Source organism: Gopherus flavomarginatus, chromosome 2 (assembly GCF_025201925.1).
Source record: "Gopherus flavomarginatus isolate rGopFla2 chromosome 2, rGopFla2.mat.asm, whole genome shotgun sequence".
Taxonomy (NCBI): Eukaryota; Metazoa; Chordata; order Testudines; family Testudinidae; genus Gopherus; species Gopherus flavomarginatus.
In genome coordinates, this window is record NC_066618.1 from 175397359 (window position 1) to 175424828 (window position 27470).

A 27470-nucleotide genomic window follows, 5' to 3' on the forward strand; every position below is an offset into this window, starting at 1 on the left:
TTCTTTGCTTCAGCCTTCATGGCTGAGGATGTTAGGGAGATTCCCAAACCTGAGCTGGCTTTTGTAGATGATAAATATGAGGAACTGTCACAGATTGAAGTGTCACTAAAAGAGGTTTTGGAATTAATTGATAAACTTAACATTAACATGTCATCGGGACCGAAGGGCCTTCACCCAAGAGTTCTGAAAGAACTCAAATGTGAAGTTGCGAAACTATTAATTAGAGTTTGTAACCTGTCCTTTAAATCAGCCTCTGTACCCAATGACTGGAAGATAGCTAATGTAACGCTAATAGTTAAAATCGGCTCTAGAGGTGATCCTGGCAATTACAGTACCGGGCACATTAGTTGAAACAATAGTAAAGAATAAAATTGTCAGACATATAGAAGAACATAAATTGTTGGGCAAAAGTCAACATGGTTTCTGTAAAGGGAAATTGTGTCTTACTAATCTATTAGAATTCTTTGAAGGGGTCAACAAACATGTGGACAAGGGGGATCTGGTGGACATAGTGTACTTAGATTTCCAGAAAGCCTTTGACAAGGTCCCTCACCAAAGGCTCTTATGTAAATTAAGTTGTCCATGGGACAAGAGGGAAGGTCCTTTCATGGACTGAGAATTGGTTAAAAGACAGGAAACAAAGGATAGGAATTAATGGTAAATTCTCAGAACGGAGAGGGGTAACTAGTGGTGTACCCCAAGGGTCAGTCCTAGGAACAATCCTATTCAACTTATTCATAAATGAGCTGGAGAAAAGGATAAAAAGTGATGTGGCAACGTTTGCAGATGATACTGAACTGCTCAAGATAGTTAAGACCAAAGCAGACTGTGAAGAACTTCAAAAAGATCTCACAAAACTAAGTGATTGGGCAACAAAATGGCAAATGAAATTTAATGTGGATAATGTAAAGTAATGCACATTGGAAAAAATAACCCCAACTATACATACAATATGATGGGGGGTAATTTAGCTACAACAAATCAGGAAAAAGATCTTGGAGTCATCATGGATAGTTCTCTGAAGATGTCCATGCAGTGTTCAGAGGTGGTCAAAAAAGCAAACAGGATGTTAGGAATCATTAAAAAGGGGATAGAGAAGAAGGAGAATATATTATTGCCTTTATATAAATCTTTCGTATGTCCACATCTTGAATGCTGCATACAGATGTGGTCTCATCATCTCAAAAAAGATATACTGGCACTAGAAAAGGTTCAGAGAAGGGCAACTAAAATGATTAGGGAGGGCTGGCTCCAGGGGTTTTGCTGCTCCAAGCAGCCAAAAAAAAAAACCAACCAAAAAAACCAACTGTGATTGTAATTGTGATCTGCGGCAATTCAGCGGGAGGTCCTTTGCTCCAACCAGGAGTGAGGGACCCTCCGCCGAATTGATGCCAAATAGCTGGACCTGCCACCCCTCTCCAGAGTGGCCGCCCCAAGCACGTGCTTGCTAAGCTGGTGCCTGGAGCAGGCCCTGATTAGGGGTTTGGAACAGGTCCCATATAAGGAGAGATTAAAGAGGCTAGGACTTTTCAACTTGGAAAAGAGGAGACTAAGGGGGGATATGATAGAGGTATATAAAATCACGAGTGATGTGGAAAAAGTAGATAAGGAGAAGTTATTTGCTTATTCCCATAATACAAGAACTAGGGGTCACCAAATGAAATTAATAGGCAGCAGGTTTGAAACAAATAAAAAGAAGCTCTTTACACAGCGCACAGTCAACTTGTGGAACTCCTTACCTGAGGAGGTTGTGAAGGATAGGACTATAACAGTGTTTAATAGAGAACTGGATAAATTCATTAAGGTTAAGTCCATTAATGGCTATTAGCCAGGATGGGTAAGGAATGGTGTCCCTAGCCTCTGTTTGTCAGAGGGCGGAGATGGATGGCAGGAGAGAGATCACTTGATCATTACCTGTTAGGTTCACACTCTCTTGGGCACCTGGCATCGGCCACTATCAGTAGACAGGATCCTGGGCTAGATGGACCTTTGGTCTGACCCAGTATAGCTGTCTTATGTTCTTATGTAGCTACACTACTGTAGTATTGTCATATCAACACTCACTACAGCAACAGAAGAGGTTCTTCCATTGCTGTAGTAAACCCACCTCTCTTAGTGGCAGTAGCTAGGTTAATGGAAGAATGCTTCTGTCAATATAGCAGTGTCTACAATGGGGCTTAGGTAGGGTTAACTATATCGCACAAGGTATGAAATTGTTCACAGCTCTGAGCAATGTAGCTAAGCTGACCTAACCTGATAAACAGCACTATTAGCCTGGAGAAAAGTGACCACAGGTGGCTATGTGCAATTAAACCATTTTGAAGCCAGTGGTTAAATACAGATGGTTGATTAGAAACCCACAAAACAAGTGATAAGCTTGGAACTTATAGTAGTTGACACACAGCTGCACCACCCACTGCTGGACAGCTGGGCAGTGTAAGCCATGGATTTGATCTTAATACAACACCAGAATATCCTTCATGTGAGAGAGGAGGGATACCAGTCACCAGGCACCCTGTCCAGCATTCTAACAGAACGAAAGGATGTAATGCAAGGAGATGGACACCGAGAGGGCAAGTGGAATTTAAAAATATATCCCCACCTGAAGCACAGGAAACTACCAAAATGCAGAGTTTCATTTCCTCTGGCGAAGCCACTGAAGAAGGATCTGACAAATCTGCAAAGAACAAGCATATTACACCCACAGAAACTAACACAAAGTGGATAAGCTGCCTAGTCATGGTGAGAAAACCAACAGGTAAACTGAGGATCTGCGTGGACCCCCAAACTATTGAAAACAAGTTACTAGCCATTCCCAGTGATCAAGGACATACTACATGATGTATCCAGGGCAAATGTATTCACTGCTTGTGATGTCAAGAATGGGTTCTGGTGTACTGAGCTAGATGAGCCATCCAGCCAACAGGCAACCGGTGTCAGACTTTTTGGCAGGTGGTGTGGGTACAAAAGCTTATGGGCTTCAGCTTGGCCCCAGAAGTGTTTCACTGTCAATTGAACTGAGCACCTCAAGAGGATAGTTGACAACATTCTTATTGCAAAGATAGGAGATATCAAGGAAGAAGGAATCCAAATCCTTGATACTAAGCTATGGCAACTTCTAAACAGGGCCAGGAGAGCAATATTAGGCTGAATACAGACAGACTGAAAATGAGAAGAATTGAGGTTCTTTACTCCAGGAATTTGACTTTTGAAGGATTTGGTGGCACACAGAGAGACGTTTTGAGTGCCATTAAGGAAATGCTCAGACCAAAGGGAGTCCAGCAATTTACAGGGATGGCCAATGATTTTTCCAGATTCTGTTCCAACCTGTTAGAAGCCTGTGAGCCTCTGACACTGTTAACATATAATGATGCACCCTGGGAATGATCAGAGACCCAAAATCAGGCTGTGATGCTGGCAAACCAGGGGCCAGTTCCTGCCAAGACTTTAGGCCTCAGCTGAGCACTGAGAAATTCCTTACTGGAAACCAGACCAGCTCATCTGTATGTTACTATGGTTAAGATGGATATTAGACTTATAACACATGTTTAAATTTTATGAAATGCTTGTAAGTTGCTACGTGTATTAATCCTTCTTATAATTTCTGTTTTCCATGCTGTAAGGAAATACTGAAGTATTTGCTATACAGTTTGTAGAAAGGTTAGCTGGGGGCTTGTCCCCCTCCGGGGCGGCAGGGAACCACACCGCCTCACTACACACTGTTGATGTCTTGGGAAATTAGTCTAACCATGGGAGTCCCCCTCAGCAGTCCATTTGGAAGCAGAAATAAGTACAGTAAGCCCAAGCCCTAGATCAGGGCGGGAAACAAAGAGTCAGGCACTCAGGCCCTCCAGCAGGAGCTGAGCAGTAGCAGTACAAGCAGGAGCAATGAGCCCAGGCCTCCAAAGGTCCTGGGAGAGGGGGAGACTGCCACCTGTGAGTTGGGTGGCAGGGGGCACGCAGGTCCTCCCACTCCATTGCATCCCAGCCTGGGGCCCTAGCAGTGGAGTGTGGCAGGCCTGGCAACTGCTCTGGGTAGCTGGTTCAGGGCAGGGCAGGCCAGTCCTTGGGTGCACCATGAGCCGCGGGGGTTTCCCAGTTACGAGCTGGGCCAGAGGCGCTGTCTCTCAAGTGAGTTCTGAGGCTGAGCCTTTATACTTCTGGGGCACCGCCTGACCCTCTGAGGGGCGGGCTCAGAGCTCTCTAGCTCTGCCCACTCCAGTGTCCAGAAGGGCTCGTCCCTCTCTGGGGTGGCGGGGAACCACACTGCCTCACTACAAGTTGTAAAATGTTTGTTCTGAAATATCTAACTCACCAAAGGAAAAAAATGTTACCTAGTGCAAAATGCTAAATCCCTATGAAAGTTTTTACCTCTTGCACATCAGAAGGGGCTATCCAAAACTGAATGGGCCAGTGTGAGACATCAGAGTACAAAGACTTTGCTAATTGCCCCTGCACACCCATGAAGAGGCTACATGCAAAAGGGCTCATCCAATCAGCTTGAATTCTGGAAAAAGGAAATACATTTGCTTGCTTTAACCTTGTAAAAACCCTCTCATTTCTTTTCTTGGTTAATAACTGTTTACTTAATTATTAAGATTGGTGTTTGTCTTTGGTGAAAGATCTAAGGTACTAATTGACTTGGGGTAAGTGACACAAAGAAGTGGGGGCCTAGTTTTAAGACCAACACATTTGAAGGAATATGAAACCTAACAGGCCACAAGGGGCTGGAGGAAATGGTCACAGCTCCCTAGTGGGTTATGTACTAGTAACCGGTGGCCCCAGCAAGTAAACAAAAAAATCAGGCCATATGCATTTCAGATTTGGCACTCTCATTCAATGCATACTGTCAGTGGTGCAAGAACATTTTTAGTAGTGGGGTTGCCGAAAGCCCAGTCTCTTTACCTGTCTGCCCCCTGTCCCTGAGGCTGGGAGCAGGCTGTGTCTCCAGGATGGGGGGACCTGGACAGAGGTAAGAGGGCCAAGACCACAGTGGGGGGCAGGCGTGGGGCCAGGATAGGAGGCCGGGCAAGGGCTGGTAGCAGGGCCTCAGGTGCGGGGCCAAGATCAGAGCGCCGGCCGTGGAGCTGGGCATGGGGACAGTGGCCAGGGACCAGGGCTGGCGGCCAAGGCCCCAGGAGCAGAACCCCAGCACGGGAACAGGAGTGGGATGGGCCCTGGAACCAGAGGCCTGAGACAAGGGTGAGATGAGGGGTTTTGGAGCAGAGAGTGAGTGGAGAGCATAGGTGCGGGAAACACTCCCGGGTTTTTTGCACGGAGCTCCACAGCACCCCGCAGTACCCCTCGCTTCCCATACCTGTGCATACTGATGACATTGATGTCCCAGTATTTCCGTACCTCAAGTGTAAAACGGGGAGATTGTCATCTCACTGTGGTGTTGTGGACTCATTACCATTTGGGACGCACTCAGCTGCTACTCTGATGAGTGCCACAGAAAAGCTAATAAGGAAGTTAATAATTCTGTCTTCAGTGCTGTGTTTGAATGGTGTACAGTAAATAAAGGTGGGGGCCACATATTTAATGCAGAAACATAATAATAGCTCGTTTACTTAGTGCTGTCCATCCTGTGCACTGAATGGGGCAGCAGACCCGTGGAAAAATGTTATTGGGTAATTAGAAACTGTAGCATGAAGAACAGACACCTTAATTTGGGATTTTCCTAACTCTTGCGTGCTTGACTTTACAATCTTCATGTTCCTTTAACATAGCTTTGTGTGTGCAAACATAGCTAGGTTTTCTTTAAAAAAAATTTTTTTTAAAAACCCAAACCAAACCCCCAGCAATTCCATCCTGTGGTACTGTACTGACTCCCATCAGGTTCATCAACTGCGCTACAACTCCAAGGAGGCATCACAGCAGGCTTTTGGAATAAGAGTTTTTCAGCTGGAAACTAAAATATTTTAGGTTTAGGGCTAGGACATAAAGTCAACATTTTCTGCACAAAGCAGGCACTTTTTGTAAAATCTTTTTGTCCATGTCACAGCCCCAGTCAACATACCTCTGGGGTTAAACTACTTGATGCCCCTTGGAAGTGGATTCAGCCCGATGGCCACTGCTGAATCCCAACAAGCAAGCTCACCCTCCCCTCAGCTCCACCCTCCCAGTGGGGACTCTGGTTTACAGTTTAACTCTTCTTGGAACCCTTGGGGACGACAATAAGACACTTTGCAGAGGGATTTCTAAACCAGTCCAGTATTGCCAACTCCCAGGGCTCAAAAATCACTTGTCTGTCCCACACGCCAAAGAGTTTTAAGGGGGAGGATTATTTTGTATTTATTTTAATCCATTTTTTGATATTTGACCTCTCATTGCTCATTCCCAGTGTTGTGTGTGTGTGTGTGTGTGTGTGTGTGTGTGTGTGTGAGAGAGAGAGAGAGAGAGAGAGAGAGAGAGAGAGAGAGACAATTAGCATTGCCAACACTCTCATATTTATTAAGGTGATTTTCACCCCTGCTGCAGGAACTCTCCCTGCCTATCCCCCAACCCTCATCAGAACTGCTCACCCCCAGCCTTCCTTCTGCACTCTCTGCAGCTTCTGGGGCTCTTCACTCCTGTCTCCCTGGGAAGGGGGTTTCCAGCAAGTCCTCCTTCTCCCCCTTGTAGGCTGGGGACTGGTCGAGGGGGGGGGGCTTTACCCCCCTGCTGCCCTTCCCAGGCCAGGTGTTGCAGGGGGAGGGGAGGAGCAGAGGGGTCATCCCCACTGCTCGCAGGGGCAGAGGGAGGTACCCCAAGCTGCAGGGCTCTTTCTGCTTCCTCCCCATCTCCCCCTCTGAGAATGAAATCAGCTCCTGAGGAGAGGGGCTAGTGAGCTCTGCCTGATTCATGCAGTAGCTCTGCTTTGCTACTAAAAAGCAGCCTGGCTGTTTTCCCCCTTGGCAGAGCTGACATTCACCAGAAAGCTGGGGCGTTTTATGTTGTCACCAGACTGGCTGCAACCCCAGCCCAACTGTTGTGAGTCGGGGAGATATCGGGAAAGTTGGCAGCACTGCAATCACACTTACTTTTCAACAGCACAAGCAAGGTACACATCCATGCAAAATACAGAACACTTGTATGTCATTTCCTGTCTCAGTTTCCTCATCAGTCTGGAATCTCTGGGCTCCAAGTCCTTTTTCCTGCATGTCACTCCACCAGCACAGGCTTCTCTTTCTCTTCTGCTTGGTGAGAGCGAGCAGGTGGTGCTCCAAGCAGTCCTGATCTTTTGATAACTTCCAGTCCCCTCTACTATGGGAAACCTTGTGGTCAGCCTCAAGTCACTCCCTCAGGAGATCAAGATCCCACATCATGTGGTTTCTGGACCTGCAGTCCTGACTTGAATAACTGGCTCTAAGGAGGCTATTTCCCTGTCTCCCCTGGTGCTCTGATGTGGTAGATTGTCACTAAGGTTCATCAGATTCAGAGGCACACACCCAAGCACTACCCCCTCTTCTTATCATGATTAGTATCGTGAAAGAATTACAGCAGACATCCATAAAACAATAACAAAGTTACCTTGCCACCAGATTGAGCAAACAACGGCCAAGTCCTTGAGCAATCTGAGAAAACAAAATATCTGGAGCCTCCTTTCTTTCAGAGAAAGGTAGCACAATTCCAACAACCTTCTCCTCAGGATTTAAACAAAGTCTTCAGCTTCCATTTCCTTCAGGGAAGAGGTATGGGAAAAGTTCCACACAATATTTAATGAAGTCTCCAGTTCCATCTTCTTTCACAGAAAAGATATGAGGCAATTCCAAACAGACCTTAAACAAATTAATGAGCGTCTTAGAAAAAGCCCCTCTGTAGCCCATCAGTTTTGTACTCTTAGTTAGCCAACGTCAGATCCCAAAAGCTAACTTCTTCCATTTACCTGCCCCAGTCTGGCTCCCTAGGACAGGGCCAGCTTTAGGCAGTGCGGGGCACATACTCCCCGGGCAGCACTTCGGATTTCCATGCTCCCGCGGTGGTAGCTGGGCCACTGGGTTGTGGGGCTCCAGCCGTAAGGCTGGGGGACTTGCCGCGCTCTGGCCCGGGGAGTGGGATTGCGGGACTCCGGCCGGGGGAATGGGACCTCAGGGTTGAGGGGTTCCCGCTGGGAGAGCGTGACTGCAGGGTTGCAGGGCTTCCGTCGGAGGAGCGGAATCATGGGGATGTGGGGCTCCTGCAGGGAGAGCAGGGCTGCGGGGTTGCAGGGCTCCGGCCGGGAGAGCAGGGTTCCGGCCAGGGTAGCGGGGCCATGGGGCTCCGGCCGGGAGATCGGGGCTGCGGGGCTCTGGCCGAGATAACGGGGCCACGGGGCTCCAGCCGGGAGATCGGGGCTGCGGGGCTCTGGCTGGGATAGCGGGGCCATGGGGCTCCAGCCGGAGAGTGGGGTTGCAGGGCTCCGGCCGGGTAGCGCAACCGTGGGGTAGCGGGGCCATGGGACTTGCTGCTCTGTGGCCGGGGTAGCGAATCGCGGGATTGCGGGGCTCCGGCGGGGAGAGCAGGGCTGCAGGGATGTGGGGCTATGGCTGGAGCAGAGCCAAAAGGCAAATGCTGATATTAACATTGTTTCAGTCTGTGTGTTACTTGACATCTGTATTCATTGTCACCATAAAAGGGAAGGGCTCTGCACAGACAGAAATTTGCCTGGACATCAGTAGAAAATGTTAAGTAAAATTTGCTTTTAAAATTAAGCCTGGCGGTTTGTCATCTTGTGTCATCATTTTTATTTCTTAGCTTTCAGCTATTTAAGTGAACTCTAAAACTTTCATACTGACTGTTCACTATCAGACATTGTATCTCTATAATCTCCTTCATAACCATCATTGACTTTTTTCCATTTTAATACTATCCCATAGTGTCAGAGTCAGTGAGAAAAATAGTAAATAAAGGTACATGACTATCTTTTTATCTCTATAAAGAATGATAGATATACATGCATCTATCTCACATAGAGAGATGCGATGTATTCCCTGCAGCCAGGGCCAGCTTTAGGAAGTGCGGGGCCCAATTCAAACAGTTTCCAGGGCCAGGCAGGAATGACTAAAAAAAAAAGAAAAACACATGTAAAAAAACATGTGGGGTTTGTATTCACTGGACAGTGCTTCCAGTCTTCGGTGGCACTTCGGCGACGGGTCCTTCACTCGCTCCAGGTCCTCGGCAGCACTGAAGGACCCACTGCCGAAGATCCAGAGCAAGCGAAGGACCCACCGCTGAAGTGCCACCGAAGACCCAGAGCACCGCCAGGTGAGTAAAAATTAAAAAGGCGCCTCTAGCCAGGTAAGGGATTCTCATTGGGCCCGGGGCCCTCTTCAGCGGGAGGCCCAGTTCAGGGGAATTGGTGGAATAGGCCTAAAGCCGGCCCTGCCCTGTGAGACCAATCAGTTCCAGCTGTTTTCTGACTCCCTGCATCAAACCTTATCCTGGAGTTTCCTGATGCAGCTTCTTCTGACCTTCCTGAGCCCCAGGGGGCTAGCAAAGTATACTTCTTACACAAGAATCATTATTATTTGCCTAGCAGGGACCTCCATTTTGTTAGAAGTGCAGCAGCTTAAGTAGCTCAGCTAGCATAGTCCACACCTCAAATGGATGCTGAAAAGTGGAATATGTTCAGAAAAGAACTACAAGAAAATATTTTGAGGTCTGGAGGACATACCACATTGTGAGAGATTTAAGGTCCACCTGGTTAGTTTATCCAAGAGAAGGTTTAGAATTGACTTGATCACAGTCTACATCTACCTACATCGGTAAGATTCTCCATCACGACATCTTTAAATCAAGATTGGTGGATTTTCTGAATGATATGCTATACATAGCTCAGACAGAAGTTATGGGCTTGACTAATTTAATTGGAGAGGTTCTTTGGCCTGTGTTATACAGGAGTCGAACTAGATCAGTGTTTCCCATGTGGTGGGTCATGGAAGATTACAGATTGGTTATCACGCCTAGGGCCAGAACTGGCCTAGACAAACATATACCTCTCCCAGCCCAGCAGGTGTGAAGAGGAAGCCCTGGGGACAGTCCAGGTTTGTAGAGCAGACCTGTCCCTTGCTCACCCCACAGCAGCTTGGGCAGGCTTTCTTTCCAAATTCTGTCCCTGGTGGCTTCCCTCCACACCAGGCTGGGATTAGGGCTCCGGAGCCAGGCAGAGGGTGCACATGTGTAATAATGGATTACCAAAAATAAATAAATGCATAAATTAAAAAAAGAAAAGAAAATGCAGTTGGTGGGTCGCCTGGTGCAATGTTTGGGAACCACTGAGCTAGATGATCATAATGATCCCTTGTGGCCTTAAAACTGATAAATCTGTTATCCAGTCCCATGCCTTGTCAGATCTCTCAGTGATGAAATAAAACACCACTAGATTATCCTATCTCTGTTCTGAGATTATTTATGTGATTGGTGAAAATATAAAATTAAGGTCCCAATCTGACAAAAACTTAAGTACATTCATGTGAATTCAATGGGCCTTCTCATGTGAATAAAGTTATGCACATTCACTTTTCCCTAGCTGCATTCTGTTCATTAGTCATGGCTACGGTGGCTCTATGGCAGTGGAGAAGGATTCACAAGGAGCTGAAGACACCAGTTTTAGGGCAGCTTTGTGTTGGAAGATCAGTGAAAATATACAGCAGAGGTAGCCTCTGACAAATAGTGTCTTATCTTTCCAGGAGTATAAGAATGATAATTATATTTTATGACTAACAAAAAATATTCTATGGATTGCATTCTAATTAGTTATGCAAGATACCGTTAAGCAATAATATATCTAATAATTTCAACATATGATAAAGCCAATGGGTGTTGCAAATGCTTTATATTCCAGCACCTTGCAAGACACCACACCAAACATCTAGCAAGTTTCAAATTTCCTCTCTACAGCCAGGTAAGCATTTCTTCTATGTACATTTACAGTCTTAGTTACTGTTATGATTTGTGAAGGGAATATTTGTAAATCCTTTTGCTATACCCAGTCCATTTTAGGATTGCACAGATTAGTCCAGCTGTCCAGAATGTTACATCCCCAGCGCAGCGTGTGCCAATGATGCAAGGCTGGGGCTCAGGAGTCTATTCCTGACTCTGCCATTATATTCCGGTGTGACTGTGGACGAGGCACTTTGGTATCAATTTTAGACGTGGGTGCTTAAAGGTAATCACTTAAACCCAGATTTAGGTACCTAAATAAAGAGCTCTATTTTCAGAAGCACTGAGGCCCACACATCCTGTTGGTTAAGGTAAGTTATGATGCATTTATATCAGTGTAAGAGCAAAATTTGGCTTGCAGAGTTTACACAAAATGTTGCAGGTTTCACCACTTTCCAAAGCATATCACATTACTACAGACAATCATCAGCTCTTGTGAAATGTGTAATTTGCCAGCTGTTGATGATTAGAAAAGAAATTTTCAGCAATATTCTTACCTTTTCTAAGAATGCTTTCTAAGCATTTTGCACTAACAGTAACACACAAAGTTCTCTTCTCAACCTCAGACGTCAGTAAATCTGTGCATATTTTTGAAAAGAGTCTGAGATGGAAACAAAATATGTAAGTAAGAAAATCATATTATCATAGAAATGAAGGACTGGAAGGGACCTAAACAGGTCATCCAGTCCAGTCTCCTGCACCGAGGCAGGACTAAGTATTTTCTAGATCATCCCTGACAGATTTTTGTCTAACTTGTTCTTAAAAACTTCCAGTGATGGGGGTGTCAGTTTAAGATCTGTTCCACCTTGCATTTTGCTGTGATCCTGGGAGAACCTTTCCTAGCAGGGCTGGCTTTAGCCTATTCCACCAATTCCCCTGAATCGGGCCCCGCTCCCAGTGAGACTCCCTTCCCTGGCTAGAGGCGCCTTTTTAATTTTTACTCACCTGGCGACCCTCTGGGTCTTCAGTGACACTTTGGTGGCGGGTCCTTTGCTCGTTCTGGGTCTTCCATAGCTGGTCCTTCAGTGCTGCCGAGGACCTGGAGCGAGTGAAGGACCCATCGCCGAAGTGCTGCCGAAGACTGGGAGCACTGTCCAGTGAGTACAAGCCCCACATGTTTTTTTACGTGTCTTTTTTTTTTTTAGTCATCCCTGCCAGGGGCCCATCGAAACTGTTTGAATTGGGCCCCGCACTTCCTAAAGCCAGCCTTGTTTCCTAGACCTGGAGAAAAGCTCTATGTGGCTCGAAAGCCTGTCTCTCTCAACAGAATTTGGTCCAATAATAGAGGATACCTCACCCATCTTGTCTTCCTTGCAGTTCGGAAATTTTTCCTAATGTTAAATCTAAATATCCCTTGGTGCAATTTAAGTCCCTTACTTCTTGTCCTGTCCTTAGTGGCTAAGGAGAACAATTTATCATTCTCCTCATTATAACAATCTTTTAAGTACTTGAAGGCTGTGATCATATTCCCCCTCAGTCTTCTCTTCTCCAGACTAAACTCACCCAAATTTTTCAATCTTTCCTGATAAATCATGTTTTCTAAACTTTTAATCATTTTTTGCTCTTCTCTGGACTTTCTCCAATTTGTCCATATTTTTCCCAAAGAGTGGTGCCCAGAACTGGACACAATACTCCAGTTGGGGCCTTATCAGTGCTAAATAGAGTGGAAAAAATATTTCTCTTTTCTTGCTTACAAAATAAAAGGTAATATTGTATAACACAATTTCAGAGGAATAGTGGATTAGAATTTGGAATTAGATCATCCCCATGCATAGTAAAGAATCTCTCCTCAGATTAAGGGGACTCACATTCAAGTCCCTGCTCCAACGGCAATGTAGTTCACACGAAGTGGAAAAGCTTCAGTGGGAGAGACTCTAGGCCACTTGATACCCTAGGCCTCATGGTATTTTCCTGAGCAGTGAGCGTTTCAAATTCAACTCACTGTTCCAAATCAGGCAGAGGGGGGAATTGAACATCCCAGCTGAACACCCTCACCTTTGGGCAGAAGTTGTACAGGATATTGCCACCACCTATACATTGGGCTGTAGATAAAGGGGGGCAAACAGCATACCTCCAGCCAAGGCCGGCTTTAGCAAGTGTGGAGCCCGATTTGTACTCACCCAGCAGCATCCTGGGTCTTCGGCGACACTTTGGCAGCAGGTCCTTCACTTGTTCCAGGTCTTTGGTGGCACTCAAGGACCCACCGCTGAAGACTCGGAGCAAGTGAAGGGCCCACCGCCGAAATGTGGCCAAAGATCTGGAGCGTCACTGGGTGAGTAAAAATTAAAAAGGCACCAGCGTAGGGCCCTCTTAGGTGCCTGCATGGGGCCCTCTTACGCATGGGGCCCAGTTCCGGGGAATTGAGTGAATTGGCCTAAAGCCAGCCCTGACTCCAGCCACTTAACAAATCTATCCTGAAAAATTATTTTTGGCCCAAACCCTTTGGTAAATGTGTGTCAAATTGGTGAATAGTTTCAGGTCAACCAAGATTATATTTTTTATCAGATAAACTATTTGTCAGAAAAACTTCACCCAGGTCTTTTTATCTATTTGTGAAAGTCTTAGAATACCTCCCTGGGAAGAAATCAATGGTATCCCTTTTCACAGTTAATGGAGACAGATTACAGTATAATGTTCCTGTCAGTCAACCCCAACTGGAAAATGTATTCCAATAAATAGATGTTCACACATCTTACATAGTGTATATTTCTTTTATAATAGAACAAGCTGATTCAGTGATACCTTATCACATATTAATCAGATCATTTTCTATCCATTGTCTGTTGTTGTTACCTAGACATGAGTGGTCAAATTAGGTTCTAATTTACACCTGTGTATATCTGGATTAACTCCTCCAAAGTTACTCTTGATATATCTGGGTGCAAAAGACAGCCTAATGTGGCTCTGATCACATACAAACAGAAATTGGAGTATCCAATAATCCCTCTCAGGAAGCCTGATTTTGAACTCATACTGTTGTAAATCATGCATAACTCCCCTGAAGTAGGATGGGGAAGATGCATCCATATGCTTCATTGCTTCAAGAAACTGTGTTGGTAGAAGAGTTTACTTCTTGCGGTGTTATCCATTAGGCACAGGAGTGGAAGAAAATTTCCTGAGTGGAAAACTGAGGATGAGGCTGCTTTCTCCGTGGGAATTCTTTTTCTAAAGGCCTGTATCCCATTCTTCCCAAAACTTATGGGTCAGAAACTTGAGTATTATCCCCATCTATATTATTTAGGTGGATTCCCACCCTGAGGCTCGACATGTGTGCATAACTAGCAAGAAAGCCATTGAAATCCTCTGATGCAGTAAGAGATTGAGAAAAGAGACTGTTGAACTCTATTGATTTGGTTTATTTTTTTCATCTGCAGCTTTTCATTTTCACAATAAGCTCCATCAGTGAAGCAACTACCAAATTTTGCCTTGACTTTTTCAAGGTACTGAATGAAGATCGTCCATCTGGAAATATCATCTATTCTCCTCTGAGTATCTTAGCTGCCCTGAGCACGGTCTTTCTTGGGGCCAGAGGTAATACTGCCGCCCAGATGCAAAAGGTAGGCAATAATAAGGCATTTGTTTTATTCCTTCATATTTATTCAACAATGGCAGACTATTCCCACATGTAATGTCACCTGAGCTCCTCAAGCCTTTTCTTGTAACTCAGGGTATGGTTACACTTGCAGCTGTACAGTGCTGGGAGTTAAACCTGTCTTCGTACAGCTGAGTAGGGAAAGCACTGCAGTTTGTCCACACTGACAGCTGCCAGTACACTGTCATGGCCACATTTGCAGCATCTGCAGCGGCATTGGGAGCGGTGCATTATGGGCAGCTATCCCAGCATTCAAGTGGCTGCAACGTGCTTTTCAAAAGGGGGAGGTGGGTCACTGGGGTGGAGTGTGACAGGGAGCATAGGGGAGAGAGAGAGTGGATTTTTGGAGCCAATACTGTGTCAGCGCCCTACCTTGCAAGTTCCGACCCCCTCCCCTACCCCTCTCTCACTCACTGAAAGCAAACAACAGCTGTTTGTTTTTTTTCTCACAGACCAGATCAGCAGCCACTCCGAAACAGACCCCCCACACACCGCCTGCCGCGGTGCTTCTCTCTCAAGCAAACACTAGCCGTGGGCGTTCCAAAGGGAGCCCCCCTGCCTCTGCTCATTCATAGCAAACAGGAGCTGTGTTTCGTTTTTTTGATAAACAGCTCCCAGAGCCCAGAGGTCACAACAAAACAAAAAGCAGAACCTTCACTTAAAAGGATTATGGGAAGTTTCCAGAGGTCAGTCACTGCGTACTAAGTATCAGAGGGGTAGCTGTGTTAGTCTGGATCTGTAAAAGCAGCAAAGAATCCCCACTTGTTCAGATGCATATCACCCACGAAAGCTCATGCTCCAAAACATCTGTTAGTCTATAAGGTGCCACAGGATTCTTTGCTGTGTACTAAGATTATTCCCTGTTTACACTGGTGCCCCAGCGTAGCAGCAGCAGCGCTATACTCTTTATTCCTCTCAGGGAGGTAGAGTACAAGCAGCACTGTAGTCACAGAGATACAGCGCTGTATGTGCCTTGCCAGCGTGGACGGGGAGTGAGTTACAGCACTGTTGGTGGCTTTATTGCACTGTAACTCTCAAGTGTAGCCAAGGCTTTGGAGCAGTTTCGTTTTCCATGGGTAATAAAGCCTGCACAAGTAGCAATTGCCCTAGTTAAGGTGAATCATTAATCATGTGTCATCAGTCTTTGAGTACATCAACTGTCATTATTAGAAATTTCAGATGGATCTTTTGCTTTGAAGGCTGGATGTGTGACCATGTGTTAGCAGACGTAAAGGGATATGCATATAAGAGGAATGCAATTAAAAAAAAATCAGGTTCCAGTGATGCCGGCACTGAAATCAACTGCAAAATACATGTCCACTTAAATATTGGCAGGAACTAACTCTATATTTGACAAACAAACACTGCATCTGTTGGAATTAAACCTAGCAAACTTTGAAAGCATTTCCATTGGTCTTCAGATTATTCCTTAAATTTAGGTTTTTTAAAGAATAAGCTTTTATCCAAGATCGCTGCACACCTGCAGAACCTTACTCAATGTATTGCTGTAGCAAAGCGAGACTCAATGGCACGGCACCTCCTGCTGGTCGTCTCGGGAATTAGCTCTTTAGCCTTTGAAGCGCCCTTCTCTGGCCAATGTCTTACTTGCCTCAGGCCCCACGTCCCTCCCGGACCCTGGTGCCCTTTATCTCGGGTTCTGCCTCAGCAGTACCCCCATGCTCTGGGTCTCCCATCCCAGGGGAACCCCCAACCCTCTATGCCCACCTTACCTCAGTGCCTACTGCCAGTCATCATCCAGCTCCCTTTCCCTTGGGCAGACTGAAGTCTGTAATGGCCACTCATCATTGGCAAGGGTTAGGACCAGCTGCTTCTGCCTGACCCTGGGCGGCCCCTCGGCAACCCCTATACTGGCTTTGGCCTTTAGCAAGGCTGGGGATTTGCCAGGCTGGAGCTCCTCAGCTCCACTTGCCTTTCCTCAGCCCTGCTCTACTCCCAGTACCCTGAGCTCCCAGGCAGGTAGCCAGATCCCTCCCTCCCTTCCTTCCTTCCTTTCTTTCCCAGCCTGGCCCTGATTGGCCTCTCAGCCTTTTCTGATTCATTCTCAGCCCCAGCTCTGTCCAAGGGCTGGCTTTTAACCCTTGCTGAGCCGGAGAGGGGTAACTGCCCCACTACAATTGCCCTATTGTACATTGTGTAAAAAGTGAATATTATGGGAATAAGTAGGCAGTGAGTTCCACAATCATAGAAATATAGCTCTCCCTTCTAGTGATTTTAAGTAGTATTCACCAAATGGCTTGCATCCATTGATAATAGTAGAGAACACCTGCCTTTTGACATCAGGATGTCCATCTCCAATAGAAAGGACAGCAGGTAAGACAGAAAACTGAATTTTCTGCAACAAGTTGTTTCACACATTGGCATAAGTAAATCAATATAGTATATGACTGTTGCAATGTTACATTTCTATTTCAGGTGCTTAACTTCACAGAACTTAGAGAAAATGAAAATCCTGGGACTGGAAGCTCTTCTGAAGCAACAAGAAGTGATGACAATTCAGAGAGCAGTCACAGACTACCTTTTCCTCCCCAGTGACCGGTATCTTAGAACAAATGTTAGAGTTGGACAAACTTTGGGGAATTTTCATATGAATTCAAAATTAACAGATTAGAATTATAACATCAAAATGTGTGAGGAGAATGCTTTGGTGAGGGGTGATAGAAGGTATAGGGAGAAGGATAAAAATGTATACAAGGTAGCAAAAAGCAAGGGTTAGGGTTCTTTACTAAAATGTTGTACAATTATATGATTGATTTGTGGATGCACTAATCACAACCGCATTCACAAGTGATCAGTTCATTTTGCATCTTTCTATTTCAGTGGGCTCCTACCATGATCATGAGCACACGTGGATGTATAAATCAGACATACAGAAAACATTTGCAACTCTACTAACCTGAACATTTTTCGCTGTTCAACAAATTCGCATGTGTAGTGCTCCACAAGTAACAAGTGGAACATCCCAAAAGAACCACAAATTCCTTAGTCCTTATAACAGGGCTTTTGCTCCATAGATCTCTAGACTATCAGGAACAAAAACAAGTCAGAGAAGGCAAAGCTAGTTAAGTTATTGAATCCAAATAGTTTCATAGAAGAACAATTAAAAAAACAAAACAAACAATGTCTCTGTCATCAACCATTTTCGGTCAGAAATAAACTATAGAAACTTTGTGTTATTTGGAGGTTCCTGATGATTAGTGTGATATACCTGGAGGGATTCATTCCCAGTTTCATGACATCTTCTCAGCAATCAATAAACCCACCACTTCTTATGAATTGGCTAATGACAACAGACTGTATGGAGAACAGACATTTCAGTTTCTTCAGGTGAGTTGCACTGAGGTTCACATTAGTGGCTGGTGACATTGTAGGACCAACAGAAATGAACGTGGGCTTAGTTCAGTTGAGGTCTCATTTCCTGCTGACTTGAATGGGAGTTGTGTCCACTTAGACAAGGGGTGGAGTTGATCCCATGGAGTTACTGAATAGTAGGGCAGAACAGTCAATCAGCTTGAAATAAATTCATCTGGTTCCAGAATGGAAAGTTTAAGAGAACTTCAAGCTAAAGTCTTAGTTACAGGATGTGCTAATTTCCTCCCTGGTCTCAGAGCACTGGAACCTAAGTGCAATTAGGTGTGTTGAACAGCATTGAAGGAAAAATTTCGAAGTGTTTACTATTATTATTTGCATTATTGTAGTGCCTACAGGCTAGGATCTCACTGGGCTAGACATTGCACAAAAATATAACAAAGAGACAGTGTTATGTAAATCTTGCCCTGAAAAGCTGTTTTATGCAGTATATTATTATTACCCAGGTTTGTCTTCAGCTTTGTAACTATAATTTTATTTTACTGTTGATCATGCATATTTTATATAATTATTTTAGTAAATCAACAGTAAAATAAAATTACAAGGTTGCTATAGTTAAAAAAGTAACTGTTTAATCATGGCACCAGATACTCAGATATATATTCAGAGTTGAAGCTGTTTATTTGACTGACAAAATTAAGATTGTAATGTTTTTTACTCTTGCTAGCACTCTAGAAGCAACACAGAGATGAGAGAGTGAGCTAGAATTATTCTGGATCTTCAATAGAATTGCTAATTATGTTCTGGGGTGAATTATTCCTCCACAAAGTTTCAGGCCACGTTTTTAATCAATTCATTTCTTGTTATTTACAGGGCCTTCCTGTTTGATTTGTTTGAAATTTCATAGGCCCAAAAACTGTTCACAAATCAGTTTTCAAAATCTACTTCTAGTCTGAAATTTCATGTGGAAGTACCGTTGCAGTCATCCTTAGTTATCTTAGCTGGTGGGAAAACGAAACATTAAGGGACAATGCTGCAAAGACATTCATGAATTACATATAAATGTACAGTCAGTGACACGCTAGGTTAGACAGGGACAGAAGTGACCAGATACATATAGGAAGTGGACTAGCTAAGAATGGTCCCCCAGCCCTTTGGAGCATGAGCAGGCATTTAAGGACCACAAGAGAACCTGTGACAATCAGATATTCTTGTTACTCAAGAGTGACCTAAGTCTTTGTGTAATAAGAACCTGATATTCTGTAAATGCCTGCTCATGTGGTTGGGCTGTTAGGGGGATATATGTGTTTATTGCATCTAAACAATGAATAATAAACGAGCCTCACATAATAAGATTGCATGTGAAAACTCACCACAGCAAAACTACGTAAATCTGGTGAGTAATCATTATTTTCACAGTAGTAAAACCTAGGTGCCCTAACTAAGGTCAAGGCTTTGTTGTGGCTAGAATGTTGTAGAAAAATAGTGAAAGACAGTCCCTGTCCTAAAACTTCCAATATAAATAGACAAGACAGACACTGGGATAGGAGAAAAGCAGTATCACTATCCTTATTCCACAGATGGGGAACTGAGACACAAAGATTAAATGACTCTCTCAATGTCATACAATGAGTCTGTGGCAGAGTCATTTATCAGCTGGCAGAACTTCAGAAAGGTTCAGTGTTTGGCTGTTCTATGCAAACTGTCCAAACCTGCATGGCCCTGTACCCCTACACTCTACCCAGCTGGTCCAGTTCATTCTGCTAGTCCCCACACTGTCTCTAGCATGTACAAAACTAAAAAACAGGCACATTTTATTTTATTTAGAACATCTTTTATTAAAAGACCTGTTTTCTGATGTATTGTTCTGACATTCTCTCTTATTGTACAGCAATACCTATCCTGCATACAAAAGTTATACCAGGCTGAATTGAAACCATCTGATTTTCTGAATGCTGCAGAGGAAACCAGGAAGCAGATAAATTTGTGGGTTGAAGTCTTTACAAAGGGTAAGGACAAGTCAACCATTGGCTGCTATTTCTTGATATTTAATCAAAAACAGCGAGGTGCTTAAAGTGTACAAGGTGCTTAAAAACCTGGAGCAGTAAAATGTTTCCTAATAATTGCAGCACAGATGTATGGAGCTACAGTGGCAGCTCTCCATGATTTGATCACCTGAGTGACCAAGAGGTAGATCATTAATTTCCATAGAGAAAACATATTTGAGGAGAACAGAGTAGTCAGCAAATGCTAGGACCTAATACAACACCCACTGAAATCAACAGGAGTTTTTCTGACAACTTCAGTGGGCGCTGGATGAGACCACCTGTGTGGTTGACTGCATGGAGTTAAGGAATTATCCAATCAGATGCAGGTATTGGGTCAAGGATGGGGGACCTTGAGAAAGTATCTTGATTTTTGAGCTCCTATAGAGACAAGGTAAATGACAGCACACTACTTAAAATTTGACCTGGAGCCAAGACTAGTCAGGAGAAGCAAAGAATAAAATGGCCATTTTGGGAGATGACATCTATTCTCCATTGTGTCCCCTTGAGGCACTTCAGTGTGTCAGTGTACGGAAGCTACAGAAATGCTCTTTGTGTTGCACTTGTTCTGTGAATAGACAGAAGATTTCAGCCTCTCAGGCCTGTCAGTCTAACATCTCTTATGTGTGTCTAGTATCCTGTTTATATTCTTATACACAGTTACATACATGCACTGTACATCTATGTTATTACAACAGAGAAATGGCACTAGTGTTACCGATCTGCCAAAACAAACTAACTTGCCTCCCTTTCTTTAAGGTAAAATCAAGGATCTCTTTGCCCCGGGCACTCTTTCTCCTGATACTGTGTTAGTTCTCGTGAATGCTGTCTACTTCAAAGGGCAATGGGCAGTGGAATTTAAGAAAGAAAACACCAAAGAAAGACCTTTTCAGATTAAAAAGGCAGATTACAGAAATACACATATCACATCATTGCTCCTATTGTTTTACATGGTTGGCAGATAACAAGGAGCTAACATGGGATGTGTCCCCTTAAATCTAGGGCTCTATTATGGCCTAGGGACCAGCTGTGGGGGTGAAGAGGTAATTGTTTTCCAAAACTTCTGCTAGGAGAGTGCATCATGCCTGACACAGGTACAATGCCTCACAAAGCCACCTGGGGTACAGGGGAAGCCGTGTATAAGAAGCTGAAGCATCTGCGCCCCCTGTGGTCTGTCAGCTCTTCTGGCAGGAGTGGAAGTATTCAGAATGTAGCTCTGCTTTCTTCCCATCCCCTTTGAGGCTGCGGGTGCAGTTAGGTTCACTACTCTTGTAAAGATTTGCATTCATGTGAGCAAAGACTGACTGAGCAGAGGCCTAGCACAAGGGTGCTTCTTGTGCCTTCCCCCACTACACTCCTAATTTGGAGCAGTTCACAATCTGACCTCTAATCATTTTCTTCATAGACCCTTAACTGGTTTGCTTGTATTCAGACATACAATGAGTTGTTCTGGTGCCACATTTACAATGACTGCCACCAAGAGATCCATTTAGTCTGTGTTCAGTTTCCACATTCTGTCACCAGACGGATCTCCTTCCTCATTAAGGTTGAATATTGAAAGTGGGTTTTTTTAGGTGACATTCTGTACATTGTCCCTGGGCTACTCCCCCGCCCTCCCCATGTTGTGTGGGCAATGAATGTAGAATAGCCAGCTTCATATTGCTTTACTTCAGTTTCACCTTCTGTTGGTCACACTTAAGCATAATGCATCAAAAATAGCTTGGCAACACTGCAGGGAAACATTTGCTTAGCAAAAGAAAAATTGTTCCTAGTGGAACATTCACAAAACACTTTCATGGAAATACTTCTATTGCTTTTAGGTTTTGTAAATTTCTGGGTCAGTTTAACCTGAGAACATGCTTCTGTACTGAAATTAGAATTAAATGAAAGATGAAAAGCCTATAGTTGTAACCTTAGCATTGTTCTCAGGTTGGACAAACAAACTGAGGCACACATTACCAGTGGCAGCTTCTGAAAGTGTTGGTCCAAAGAAATAGCATTAACTCTTCTTCTAAACCTTCTATTCATCTTGGGGTGGGTGTGCCTAAGCGCTGGCACAGGGAGATGATAAATGGTATTTCAGCTTTAAAGGAGCAGGGGAGAAGCAGCATGGTGAAATCCTGGATCACGAGGATGGGCTTTATGGGGTTTCCCAGTTTCCCCTTCCATCAGACCTGACTGATCCCTTTCCCTTCAGGCCAAGATAGAGAAAAAACTGTTGAGATGTTTGAAAAGGTTCAAGAGGACTATATGCACCTTTCTTTAGAAGGTGAAAATCTGGCCCTAAGCAACCACTGCAGCATTTTGGTCCAAGATAATTTATAATACAAGGAAAAATGTATTAATACAAGGGAATTCATTGTATGTATCTCATTTTCTAATTACTTGCCACTGCTTTCAGACTACAAGCAAACCTGTGAAGATGATGTACCATATAGGCAAATATAAAATAGCTACAAATGAGGAGCATGATTCTCAGGTGCTTGAACTCCCATACAAGGGGGTGACCTGAGTATGTATATACTGCTGCCAAAAGACTACACGGGTCTAATACAGGTAAAGTTGCCTATGATGAGATGATAACCTTATAACCAGAATATGAACATGGCAATGTTTTGTGTATCTCTCATCATCTGGACAGACAGTATAGGAGAAAATTACTTTTCTTCTTCCTTGTTGCAGAGCATGCAGCATGTTGAATAGTAAATCTGAAGGCAGGCTGCTTATGTTGTTCCTGTGACTATTGAAATTTCAAAAAACAAACAATTAGCCAGCCATTTTATTTTCCAAATAAGGCACGGTGACAATGTAATTAATAGCTAATTGCTACATTTTTGTATTATCAACCTTTCGAAATAGTTAATACCCACACAGACTAGTCTAAAAATGAATGAATAATAAATGCAAACAATATAGATAACACATCGGCAGATCCACAGAGGCTGTCTGCCACATAACAAATAGGGAGGAACTCGTTGAGAATTTGAAGGTAGAAGGAAGCTTGGGTGAAAGTGATCATGATCATAGAGTTTGCAATTCTAAGGAAGGGTAGAAGGGAGTACAGCAAAATAGAGACAATGGATTTCAGGAAGGCGGATTTTGGTAAGCTCAGAGAGCTGATAGTTAAGGTCCCATGGGAATCAAGACTGAGGGGAAAAACAACTGAGGAGAGTTGGCAGTTTTTCAAAGGGACACCATTAAGGGCCCAAAAGCAAGCTATTCTAATGGGTAGGAAAGATAGAAAATGTGGCAAAAGACCACCTTGGCTTAACCACAAGATCTTGCATGACCTACAAAATAAAAAGGAGTCATATAAAAAATAGAAACTAGGTCAGATTACAAAGGATGAATATAGGCAAACAATACAGGAATGCAGGGGCAAGATTAGAGAGGCAAAGGCACAAAATGAGCTCAAACTAGTTATGGGAATAAAGGGAAACAAGAAGACTTTTTATCAATACATTAGAAGCAAGAGGAAGACCAAGGACAGGGTAGGCCCACTGCTCAGTGAGGAGGGAGAAACAGTAACAGGAAACTTGGAAATGGCAGAGATGCTTAATGACTTCTTTGTTTCGGTCTTCACTGAGAAGTCTGAAGGAATGTCTAACAAAGTGAACGCTTATGGGAAGGGAGTAGGTTTAGAAGATAAAATAAAAAAGAGCAAGTTAAAAATCACTTAGAAAAGTTAGATGCCTGCAAGTCACCAGGGCCTGATGAAATGCATCCTAGAATACTTAAGGAGTTAATAGAGGAGGTATCTGAGCCTCTAGCTATTATCTTTGGAAAGTCATGAGAGACGGGAGAGATTCCAGAAGACTGGAAAAGGGCAAATATAGTGCCCATCTATAAAAAGGGAAATAAAAACAACCCAGGAAACTACAGACCAGTTAGTTTAACTTCTGTGCCAGGGAAGATAATGGAGCAAGTAATTAAAGAAATCATCTGCAAACACTTGGAAGGTGGTAAGGTGATAGGGAATAGCCAGCATGGATTTGTAAAGAACAAATCGTGTCAAACCAATCTGATAGCTTTCTTTGATAGGATAACGAGTCTTGTGGATAAGGGAGAAGTGGTGGATGTGGAATACCTAGACTTCAGTAAGGCATTTGATACGGTCTCACATGATATCCTTATTGATAAACGAGGCAAATACAATTTAGATGGGGCTACTATAAGGTGGGTGCATAACTGGCTGGATAACCGTACTCAGAAAGTAGTTATTAATAGCTCCCAATCCTGCTGGAAAGGTATAACAAGTGGGGTTCCGCAGGGGTCTGTTTTGAGACCGGCTCTGTTCAATCTCTTCATCAACGACTTAGATGTTGGCATAGAAAGTACGCTTATTAAGTTTGCAGATGATACCAAACTGGGAGGGATTGCAACTGCTTTGGAGGACAGGGTCAAAATTCAAAATCATCTGGACAAATTGGAGAAATGGTCTGAGGTAAACCGGATGAAGTTCAATAAAGACAAATGCAAAATGCTCCACTTAGGAAGGAACAATCAGTTTCACACATACAGAATGGGAAGAGACTGTCTAGGAAGGAGTATGGCAGAAAGAGATCTAGGGGTCATAGTGGACCACAAGCTAAATATGAGTCAACAGTATGATACTGTTGCAAAAAAAGCAAATGTGATTCTAGGATGCATTAACAGGTGTGTTGTAAACAAGACTCGAGAAGTCATTCTTCCGCTCTACTCTGCACTGGTTAGGCCTCAACTGGAGTATTGTGTCCAGTTCTGGGCACCGCATTTCAAGAAAGATGTGGAGAAACTGGAGAGGGTCCAGAGAAGAGCAACAAGAATGATTAAAGGTCTTGAGAACACGACCTATGAAGGAAGGCTGAAAGAATTGGGTTTATTTAGTTTGGAAAAGGGAAGACTGAGAGGGAACATGATAGCAGTTTTCAGGTATCTAAAAGGGTGTCATCAGGAGGAGGGAGAAAACTTGTTCACCTTAGCCTCCAATGATAGAACAAGAAGCAATGGGCTTAAACTGCAGCAAGGGAGATTTAGGTTGGACATTAGGAAAAAGTTCCTAACTGTCAGGGTAGTTAAACACTGGAATAAATTGCCTAGGGAGGTTGTGGAATCTCCATCTCTGGAGATATTTAAGAGTAGGTTAGATAAATGTCTATCAGGGATGGTCTAGACAGTATTTGGTCCTGCCATGAGGTCAGGGGACTGGACTCGATGACCTCTCGAGGTCCCTTCCAGTCCTAGAGTCTATGAATCTATGAATTGCTGCCAGACTTAACATCTGATCCAGCTACCTACCCTTCTTCCATACAATTCAATTACAAAACACCCATTGACTTCACTGGTGAAGGATCAAGTTCTTTTACTTTAATGACAGAAATCTGTCCACTGAAGCTAAAAGTTTCACCATTGACTCACACTGGTGACCCAGCATTGTGGTCATATTTACATTGGTTATAGAATCTTATTTTCTTTTTCCAACACTGGACAAACACTTATTTGGAAATATTTAGGGTATAGCTACAGGGAGATAAAAGCTGTTTGGGCTGAGGAGCTAAAAACTGCTGTGCAGATGTTGAGGCTCAGGCTGGAGACCACTCTCCAGGACCCTGTGTGGGTGGAGGGTCCCAGAGGTTGGGCTCCAGCCTGAGGCTGAATGTACACACTGCAATTTTTCAGCCATGCAGCCCGAGTCAGCTGATGTGAGCAGCTGTTGGCTTTATCCCTTTGTAGACATACTCTTAGTGTATGTTATGCTACTGATCCCAGTAGTATTGTAAGAATCATGCCTGATGTGGCTACCACAATGTGAATGAAAAATCACTTTTCCCACCTTCTCACACTGTTCTGTGTTTTGTTGATTTTGATGCATAATCACAAGATTCTGATTCCGATATATCTTTATACCTGTAGCTGGAAAAGGAACTTACCTATGAGAAATTAACAACTTGGAATAGCCCTGACCATTTGAAAGAAGATGAAGTGGAGGTGTCTCTTCCTCAGTTCAAAATTGAGACAAGCGCTCAACTTAACCAATATTTAGAGGCTTTAGGAATGACCAATGTGTTTCGCCCAGGAGTATCGGATTTATCTGGAATGGCAAAAGAAGGTGGCCTGTTTGTGAGTCACGTTGTCCATAAGGCTTATATAGAGGTCAATGAAGAGGGCACTGTGGCAGCAGCTGCAGCAGAAGATGAAGTGACTACAACCTTAGCCAGGATACCTGTACAGTTTGTAGCTGATCACCCTTTCCTCTTCTTTATCAGACACCAAAAAACCAAATGCATTCTTTTCTATGGTAGATTTTCTTCCCCTTAAAGGAAAATCTCCAATTAAGACAAGAGAAATCCCAGGCCATGGAACTATAGTACAGAAAATACAACAGAAATGTTATTCTCTTCATTTTCTCTTCTCTTTGCACTGTATCTAGATATGACTCCATAGTTATGGGTGAAAATGCACACTATACTCATGGCAGGACTGTGATACTAGTCCTACCTTGGCTGCTGTTTGCCTCCAAGCACAAGCTTGCTTCTGGTTCCTACTTAAAGAATGTCCCACTCTCTCAGCACCTGAGGAAGGGGTCCTCTGCTAAGTTCCCAGATTGCTAGGAATCTCCTTAAATCAAAGCTTTGATAATAAATAGTGAAGTAAAGAGCTATGATTTTTATGGCTTTTCTTTAGTGAAGTGTTATAGATGTATATTGCTTTTGACCCTTTTAGCCCATAAAACTGCAATGCATCTATATAGCTATCAAGTCAAGCATTCAATAATTCGCTACATATTTTGTTGTTTTCAGCAGTGGAAGGGAAATAAGCCAGACAGAAGTTGAAGACATACCTGTATGTATTCACATAAGACAGAAGCAGCGCGAGTATAACACTACTACAAATGGTCACATGGTGATAGACAGTATATAGACTTCCTGTTCAAGAGAGCACTTGGGCACATACTCATGTCCCATTGATTGGAATGGGACTAAAGCATGTTCTTAGCATGTGTTTAAATGCTGTTCTGAATATGGATGCACTCCTTGGGGATGTAACGTACATCTTCTTCTAATCATTCTTAAGTGGACAAGTGAGTAATACTAATAAAATTGATATTTTGGCAATTCTACTCAGTTTCATTCTCCAGTTTTATACTCCCCTATTTCCTAATAATAAATGGTTAGTCTTAAAACATTGTTTCTCTAATAAACCAATATAATCTACTTTGACCAACGTTTAGCATAATTATTTCCCCTGAAAAATGAGTTAAAAAAAGAAGTTAAAATCTACAAACTACTCAGTACATATAAGGTCAGAAACAAGAAAGCAGCCTCTTGCCCCTAAATTAGAGCTTGTAGCACCTGGTTAGAAACTGGGAGGGAAGAGTTTGGAGCAGGCACCAGGAAGCCAGTATGTGTGCACGTGACTGGAAAGCTAGTTGGAGGTGCACCCTTTGTGGCTGGGTGTAGCACCTCTTGTCAACAGCTGCTCCTGCCATGGGGTGATCTCTCTTCTCATGAGTTAGCCTTCCTGCCAGGTCATTTTAGAATCTTTCGCCTGCCAACATTTTAGTGTGCAACATGGACAGTTCTCTACTAGTCATCAATCTGCCATCTTCCTCCACTCCCAGACTT

The 27470-nt window shown here is 43.7% G+C and overlaps 1 pseudogene; it reads left to right on the forward strand.

Annotated features, from left to right (window-relative positions):
• Positions 1-13910: 13910 nt before the first annotated feature.
• On the forward strand, positions 13911-26248 carry LOC127044686 (serpin B4-like; annotated as a pseudogene).
• The last annotated feature ends 1222 nt before the right edge of the window (positions 26249-27470 follow it).